The 8,456-nt window shown below is 35.7% G+C and overlaps 1 non-coding gene across 1 annotated transcript; it reads left to right on the top strand.

Moving 5' to 3' along the window:
• Positions 1–724: 724 nt before the first annotated feature.
• Positions 725–832, top strand: LOC112761633 (small nucleolar RNA R71). The gene has a single exon (XR_003182020.1). It is a non-coding gene; the product is annotated as a small nucleolar RNA R71 (small nucleolar RNA).
• Positions 833–8,456: the final 7,624 nt, after the last annotated feature.

Below are 8,456 nucleotides of genomic sequence, written 5' to 3'. Positions count from 1 at the left end.
GGGTTCTCTTCTGTATTGCTTGGGAGAGTACTAGGAGGGATTTCAGTGATCCTTTTACTCAACTGGCCCACTTGTGCTTCCAAATTTCTAATGGAAGACCTTGTTTCATTCATGAAACTTACAGTGGCCTTAGATAGATCAGAGACTAGATTTGCTAAATTAGAAGCATTTTGTTCAGAGTTCTCTGTCTGTTGCTGAGTTGATGATGGAAAAGGCTTGCTATTGCTAAACCTGTTTCTTCTACCATTATTAAAGCCTTGTTGGGGCTTTTGATCCTTCCATGAGAAATTTGGATGATTTCTCCATGTTGAGTTATAGGTGTTTCCATAAGGTTCACCTAAGTAATTCACCTCTGCTATTGCAGGGTTCTCAGGATCATAGGCTTCTTCTTCAGAAGATGCCTCTTGAGTACTGTTGGATGAGCTTGCATTCCATGCAGACTCTGAGAGATCATATTGACCTGCTGAGTCAATATTTTATTCTGAGCCAATATGGCATTCAGAGTATCAACTTCAAGAACTCCCTTCTTCATAGGCGTCCCATTATTCACAGGATTCCTTTCAGAAGTGTACATGAACTGGTTATTAGCAACCATGTCAATGAGTTCTTGAGCTTCTGCAGGCGTTTTCTTTAAGTGAATGGATCCACTTGCAGAAGTGTCCAGTGACATCTTTGATAGCTCAGATAAACCATCATAGAATATATCCAGGATGGTCCATTCTGAAAGCATGTCAGAAGGACACTTTTTGGTCAACTGTTAGTATCTTTCCCAAGCTTCATAGAGGGATTCACCTTCTTTCTGTCTGAAGGTTTGAACATCAGCTCTAAGCTTGCTCAGCTTTTGAGGAGGAAAGTACTTGGCTAAGAAAGCCGTGACCAACTTATCCCAAGAGTTCAGGCTGTCTTTGGGTTGAGAATCCAACCATAATCTAGCTCTGTCTCTTACAGCAAAAGGGAAAAGCATGAGCCTGTAGACTTCAGGATCTACTCCATTAGTCTTAATAGTATCACATATCTGCAAGAATTCAGTTAAGAACTGAAAAGGATCTTCAGATGGAAGTCCATGAAACTTGCAGTTCTGCTGCATCAGAGAAACTAATTGAGGTTTCAGCTCAAAGTTGTTTGCTCCAATGGCAGGAATGGAGATGCTTCTTCCATGTAAATTGGAATTAGGTGCAGTAAAGTCACCAAGCATCTTCCTTACATTATTATTATTTTCGGCTGCCATCTCCTTTTCCTGTTCGAAAATTTCTGAAAGGTTATCTCTGGATTGTTGTATTTTAGCTTCTCTAAATTTTCTCTTCAGAGTCCTTTCAGGTTCTGGATCTGCTTCCACAAGAATGTTCTTATCCTTGCTCCTGCTCATATGACAAAGAAGAAGGCACAGAAAAATAATGATAATAATAGAGATCCTTTATACCACAGTATAGGGATCCCTTTGTGAGTGGAAGAAAAGAGGGAGAGACAAAGAATGTGATGTAAAGGAAGAAACACAACGGTACCGATGGAAGAGATGTGAGATGAGATGTTAGGATATGAATGAATAAATAGAATAGGATGGGGGAGGGATAATTTTCGAAAATTATTTTGAAAAAGAGTTAGTGATTTTTGAAAAATGGTTTTTGAAAATTATTTAGTATTTTTTTTTTCGAAATTTTTTTTTTGAAATCAAAAATAAAAATAATTAGTTAATTAAAAAGAAATTTTTGAAAAAGGGGGAGATATTTTCGAAATTTAGAAAGGGAGAATTAGTTAGGTGGTTTTGAAAAAGTTAAGAAACAAACAAAAAGTTAGTTAGTTAGTTGAAATAAATTTTGAAAACCAATTTTGAAAAGATAAGTAGTTAGGAGGTTAGGAAAGATATTTTGAAAAGATATTTTTGAAAAAGATAAGATAAGAAGATATTTTTGATAAGATATGATAGAAATTAGTTTTGAAAAAGATTTGATTTTTAAAATATCAATTAATGACTTGATTCATAAGAAATCACAAGATATGATTCTAGAACTTAAAGTTTGAATCTTTCTTAACAAGCAAGTAACAAACTTCAAATTTTTGAATCAAAACATTAATTAACTATGTTATTTTCGAAAATTTGATGGAAAAATAAGAAAAAGATTTTTGAAAAATATTTTTGGAATTTTCGAAAATAACTAAGAATTTTGAAAAAGATTTGATTTTTGAAAAAGATTTTGAAAAAGATAAGATTTTCAAATTGAAAATTTGATTTGACTCATTGGCAACAACTTGATTTTTTTTAAAAAAATTTTTGAAAAAGTCAATTCAAATTTTCGAATTTGATGAGAGAAACATGGAAAGATATTTTTTTGATTTTTGAATTTTTATGATGAGAGAGAAAAACACAAAAAGATGCAATGCATGAAATTTTTAGATCAAAACAATGAATGCATGCATGAATGATATGAGTGTCAAGATGAACACCAAGAACACTATGAATGTCAAGATGAACATCATAGACATAATTTTGAAAAATTTTTAATGCAAAGAAAACATGCAAGACACCAAACTTAGAATTCTTTAATGCTTACGCACTAAGAATTCAAGAATGCATATGATAAACATGAAAAGACACAAAACAAAAAATCATCAAGATCATACAAGAAGACTTACCAAGAACAACTTGAAGATCATGAAGAACACTATGAATGCATGAACTTTCGAAAAAAATGCAAGATGCATATGCAATTGACACCAAACTTATAATGTGACTCAAGACTCAAACAAGAAACACAAAAATATTTTTGATTTTTATGATTTTTCTAATTTTTTTTTATATTTTTCGAAAATAATAGGAAAAAGAAAAAATAAGGATTCCAAAATTTTTAATATGAATTCCAGGAATCTTGCCATGTTAGTCTAAAGCTTCAGTCCAGGAATTAGACATGGCTCACTAGCCAGCCAAGCTTTCAATGAAAGCTCCAGTCCAAAACACTAGACATGGCCAATGGCCAGCCAAGCTTTAGTCTTTAACACGAGAGTATATTGTTCTTTGATAACAAATTGCAAGCCTCAGTCCAAAAGAATTTAGACATGGCTTTACAGCTAGCCAGGCTTCTCATGCTTCATGAAACACTAGAATTCATTCTTAAAAATTTTGAATAAATTTTTGAAAACATTTTTAATTTTTTCGAAAACAGATGAGAAAAGTTTTGAAATATTTTTGAAAAATTTTTAAAAAGAAAACGAAAAGAAAGTTACCCAATCTGAGCAACAAGATGAACCGTCAGTTGTCCAAACTCGAACAATCCCCGGCAACGGCGCCAAAAACGTGGTGCTGTTGCCGGATCAAAAGGGAATCTGGCACTGATGTTACCGGACCAAAAGCTTGCCGAGAACTCAAACAATCCCCGGCAACGGCGCCAAAAACTTGGTGCACGAAATTGTGATGTCCAGGCTCGAACAAATCCTGGTAATGGCTCCAAAGCTTGGTGCTCTGATCTTAATTCATAATTGTCACAACTTCGATACAACTAACCAGCAAGTGCACTGGGTCGTCCAAGTAATACCTTACGTGAGTAAGGGTCGAATCCCACGGAGATTGTTGGTATGAAGCAAGCTATGGTCACCTTGTAAATCTCAGTCAGGCAGATATAAAGTGATAATGGAGTTTTCGAATTTAATATAATAAATAAAATAGGGATAGAGATACTTATGTAAATCATTGGTAGGAATTTCAGATAAGCGAATGGAGATGCTTTTCGTTCCTCTGAACCTCTGCTTTCCTGCTATCTTCATCCAATCAGTCTTACTCCTTTCCATGGCTGGCTTTATGTGATATATCACCACTGTCAATGGCTACTTTCGGTCATCTCTCGGGAAAATGATCCAATGCCCTGTCACGGCACGGCTAATCGTCTGGAGGCATCACCCTTGCCAATGGCTTCATCTTATCCTCTCAGTGAATAATATGCTCACGCACCCTGTCACGGCACGGCTATTCATCTGTCGGTTCTCGATCATGCTGGAATAGGATTTACTATCCTTTTGCGTCTGTCACTAACGCCCTGCAATCGCGAGTTCGGAGCTCGTCACAGTCATTCAATCATTGAATCCTACTTGGAATACCACAGACAAGGTTTAGACCTTCCGGATTCTCTTGAATGCCTCCATCATTCTAGCTTACGCCACGAAGATTCCGGTTAAGAGATCTAAGAGATACTCATTCTAGCTTATTTCATGTAGAACGGAAGTGTTTGTCAGGCACGTGTTCATAGGGGAGATGGTGATGAGCGTCACACATAATCATCACCTTCATCACGTTCTTGGGTGCGAATGGATATCTTAGAAGCGAAATAAGATGAATTGAATAGAAAACAGTAGTATTTGCATTAATCTTTGAGGAACAGCAGAGCTCCACACCTTAATCTATGGAGTGTAGAAACTCTACCGTTAAAAATACATAAGTGAAGGTCCAGGCATGGCCGAGATGGCCAGCCCCCTAAAACGTGATCAAAGGATCATAAGGTAATCCAAAGATGGTCAAAAAGACTAGTAAGAGGTCCTATTTATAATAAACTAGCTACTAGGGTTTACATGAGTAAGTAATTGATGCATAAATCCACTTCCTGGGCCCACTTGGTGTGTGTTTGGGCTGAGCCTGAGTGTTGCACGTGCAGAGGCCATTTGTGGAGTTGAACGCCAGTTTCTGTGCAAGTTTGGGCGTTCAACTCTGGTTTTGGATCCTTTTCTGGCGCTGGACGCCAGATTTGGGCAGAAGGCTGGCGTTGAACGCCGGTTTACGTCATCAATTCTTGGCCAAAGTATGGACTATTATATATTGCTGGAAAGCCCTGGATGTCTACTTTCCAACGCAATTGGAAGCGAGCCATTTTGAGTTCTGTAGCTCCAGAAAATCCACTTTGAGTGCAGGGAGGTCAGAATCCAACAGCATCAGCAGTCCTTTTTCAACCTCTGAATCTGATTTCTGCTCAAGTCCCTCAATTTCAGCCAGAAAATACCTGAAATCACAGAAAAACACACAAACTCATAGTAAAGTCCAGAAATGTGAATTTAACATAAAAACTAATGAAAACATCCCTAAAAGTAACTAGATCCTACTAAAAATATACTAAAAACAATGCCAAAAGGCGTATAAATTATCCGCTCATCATTGTACACCAGAGATATTTTAATATTATTTTAATTCACCTCCAAGCCAACCAATCACAACTCACCTTACACCCCCAAGACCTCAAAGGCTGTCTCATTTCATCATTTTGGCCGAAAATAACAAGAGAGAAAAGAGAGAAACTTTCTTGAACACTTAATCTTCAAAGCTTGATTTCTTCTGAACTAAAACTCAAATCAAAACTCCGATTTCACCAAAATGATCCTCTCTTCTTCCTCTACATAACCATGTAACTTATCAAGGATGGAAATAAGGTGAGATGGCTGTCTCCTTCCCATTTCAATTCGGTTTTCAAGGAAAACCATGCAAAATATGTGTTTTCTTGATGTTCTTCCTTAGGAATCATGCTTAACTTGACTTGAGGGCCAAGAAACGTGAATTTCTAGCAAGTCTAAGGTGATATATCTCTTCCTAATATACTGAGTGAGATTTGGTCAGTTGAGAGTTTTTGGATTTAAAGTTTTTCTTGATGTGATTTAGGAGGAAAAAGTGCTTAAGGACCACCTGAAAGTTTAACCGAATTAGGAGTAGCAAAACCAGGTAGGGTGTCACAAAATTAATCTTGATTATTTGTGTTTGAGTTGTGTGAATGTTGTATAAATTGACTGTGCTAAAAATTGGTTGCTTATATGATTGATTCTTGGTGAAAATTTGGTGAAATTTTGATGAAATTTGATGAAATTCAAGCTTTAAAGTTCATGTTCTTGGGCAGCTGGAAAAACGAAACCCTAAGCTTAAATTGAGGTTCAATTTGTGTTGAAATCATGTAGAAAATATGGGGTTTTAGTGGCTGCTAATTTATTATGAATTTTGGTAAAAATCGGTTGCTGAAAAGACTGAAAAACGGGTAAAAACAGAGAAAGAATCTGAAGAATTTATGAAGAACATGAAGAACACTTTGAATGTGATGAAGAACAATGAAGAACACCTTTTTGATTCATAAAAGGGCAAGGAAGTAATTAATTTGGTGTTTGGGGGGTTATTTGGTAATTTCTGAAAGTTAGGGTGGTAAAAGTAGAAATATTAAAAGTTACGGGTGGTAAAAAGTGAATTTTAAAGGTTAAAAGTGAAAGTAAGTTAATTTTCGAAAATTTAATGATAAAATAATAAAAAAATAATAAAATATTAAATAATAATATTTAATTAAAAATAATATTTTAATAAAAATAATAAAATAATACGGAAAAGGCAGTTTTCTGTAAAAGCTTTAGAAAGACAACTTTAAGCGCAGAATTTCATAATTACCTTCATAAAACACTTAGGGAGTGGTAAAAACATATTAGTGAGGCAAAGATAAATAAAAGATAAAAAGTTGAAGAAAAGATAAAAATCGAAGAAAAAATCTGTAAAGTTTTAATGACAGAAAAACAGACAGAGACTAGTGAACGAACTAGGGCAACATAGTTAGTCCTGGAATTGCGAATAGGGTTAGGTATTATATGAAAAGTTAAACTGTTTCAGTATAGACTTAATGAACCTATACTTGGGACAGACTAACTATTCATACCGAAATTTACATAAGCTTTAAATACATACGTTAAACAGAGAAATCAGAGCAGAGTAAAGAAACACAGAGAACAGAGTAACTAGAGCAGAATAAAGGGATACAGAGAAAATAGTAATCAGAGCAAAGTAAAAAGACAAAAAGAAAAGAGTAATGTGATAAAGAGAAATGGTTTGAATTAAGATGTTGTAAAAGTGAAAGATATAAAGTTTGTACAGTATGATTGAACAGAGAAAGAAAGAGGTACTGCATAAGAATGTGAAAATAATGATGAATAATGAGAATGATTATGTGATGATTTGTTGCTTGAGGCAACCCAAGAGATATTTATTTGTTGCTTGAGGTAACCCAAGAGATGTGTTTATTCATTTGTTGCGTTAAGGCAACTCCATATATACTTGTATGATCATCTGCTGCAGTGAGGCAGTCAGATAGATAATGGTGTGATCACTGAGAACGCTTTCCTACGGTACAGATCCATATTTTATTTCTGTAAGGCAGAGGGGTTATTTCCTGCTACAGAAGTACCGTGACCACCTGTTCCATTTCTGTAGTGGCAGAGGGGTTATTTCCTGTATACAGAAGGTGTGTCGGCGTACATCCCTGCAGTGGCAGATGTGTTATTTCCTGCGTGCAGTGGACCCTGTGGTGGCAGAGGGGTTATTTCCTGTACACAGGGGTATAGCCAATAGGAAAGCCTTATCCAGACAGAGGTTGCTGGATAACGTCGGGAGCGGGTTAGTAACCGACAGATGAGCTCATTACCTGCACTAGGGCTAGACATGCATCATACTTGGTTGCGCATTTCCTTTGTTATGTTTGTGGTATGAATGTATGCTTTCCTTGTTTGTATTCCATTCTCTGCGCTTGTGATATTTTCTTGTATTCTTCTATTTGTGTTCTGCTATCTGTTTTCTCTATCTTCTTTACTTATCTGTGTTTTCTAATTACTGCTTCCTTGTATGCTGCTCACAGTCTGCTAAACAACATAGAATTAATGAACGTAACTAATAACCCTGAAGGCCGCACGTGATTCCTTTAGTCAAACACGTGCCTGGCGATTTTGGAGGGTTTCCAACCCCATTTGGAGCTGAGTTTTCGGCGGAAAAAGGCTAAAAAGACCAAGGAATGAAGGGGAATGAGAGGAGATTCATACACACACATTAGGCTAGGTTCTAGTTTTAGTTTTAGAGAGAGAAGCTCTCTGTTCTCTCTAGGATTAGGATTAGGGTTAGGTTTAGTTCTTAGATCTAGGTTTTAATTCATGCCCTCTTTTACTTCTTCTTCTTAATTCTTTATTGTTACATTCATCATTCTTTTATTGTTTGTTATAATTTCCTCTACTTTGTTTGTAGATCTACTTTTGTTTATTCTATTTTCTTTCAATTCAAGTTGAAGTATTTCATAATAATTGTGTTTCTTTTGATTGTTGCTATTGATTTCTTACAATAATTGTTGTTAGATTTTATTGTTTTATCCATTTAATATGCTTTCATTTTATGCCTTCCAAGTATTCGATGAAATTCTTGGTTGGGTTTTAGTATAGAAATTTATCCTCTTGGCTTAGGTGGAGTAATTAGTAACGCTTGAGTTATCTAATTCCTTTGTTGATTGATAATTAGAAGTTGCTAATTAGTTTGGATACCACTAAAGCTAGTCTTTCCCTTGGGAGTTGGCTAGGACTTGTGGAATCTAGTTAATTCATCCACTTGACTTTCTTCCAAGGTTAGAGGTTAACTAAGTGGTAGCAATGGACAATTTGTGATCACAATTGAGGAGGATAACTAGGATAGGACTTCTAGT

This window comes from Arachis hypogaea, chromosome 16, assembly GCF_003086295.3.
Source record: "Arachis hypogaea cultivar Tifrunner chromosome 16, arahy.Tifrunner.gnm2.J5K5, whole genome shotgun sequence".
Taxonomy (NCBI): Eukaryota; Viridiplantae; Streptophyta; class Magnoliopsida; order Fabales; family Fabaceae; genus Arachis; species Arachis hypogaea.
Note: the sequence above shows the minus strand (reverse complement) of the source record. Positions and strands in the feature narration are given on the sequence as shown.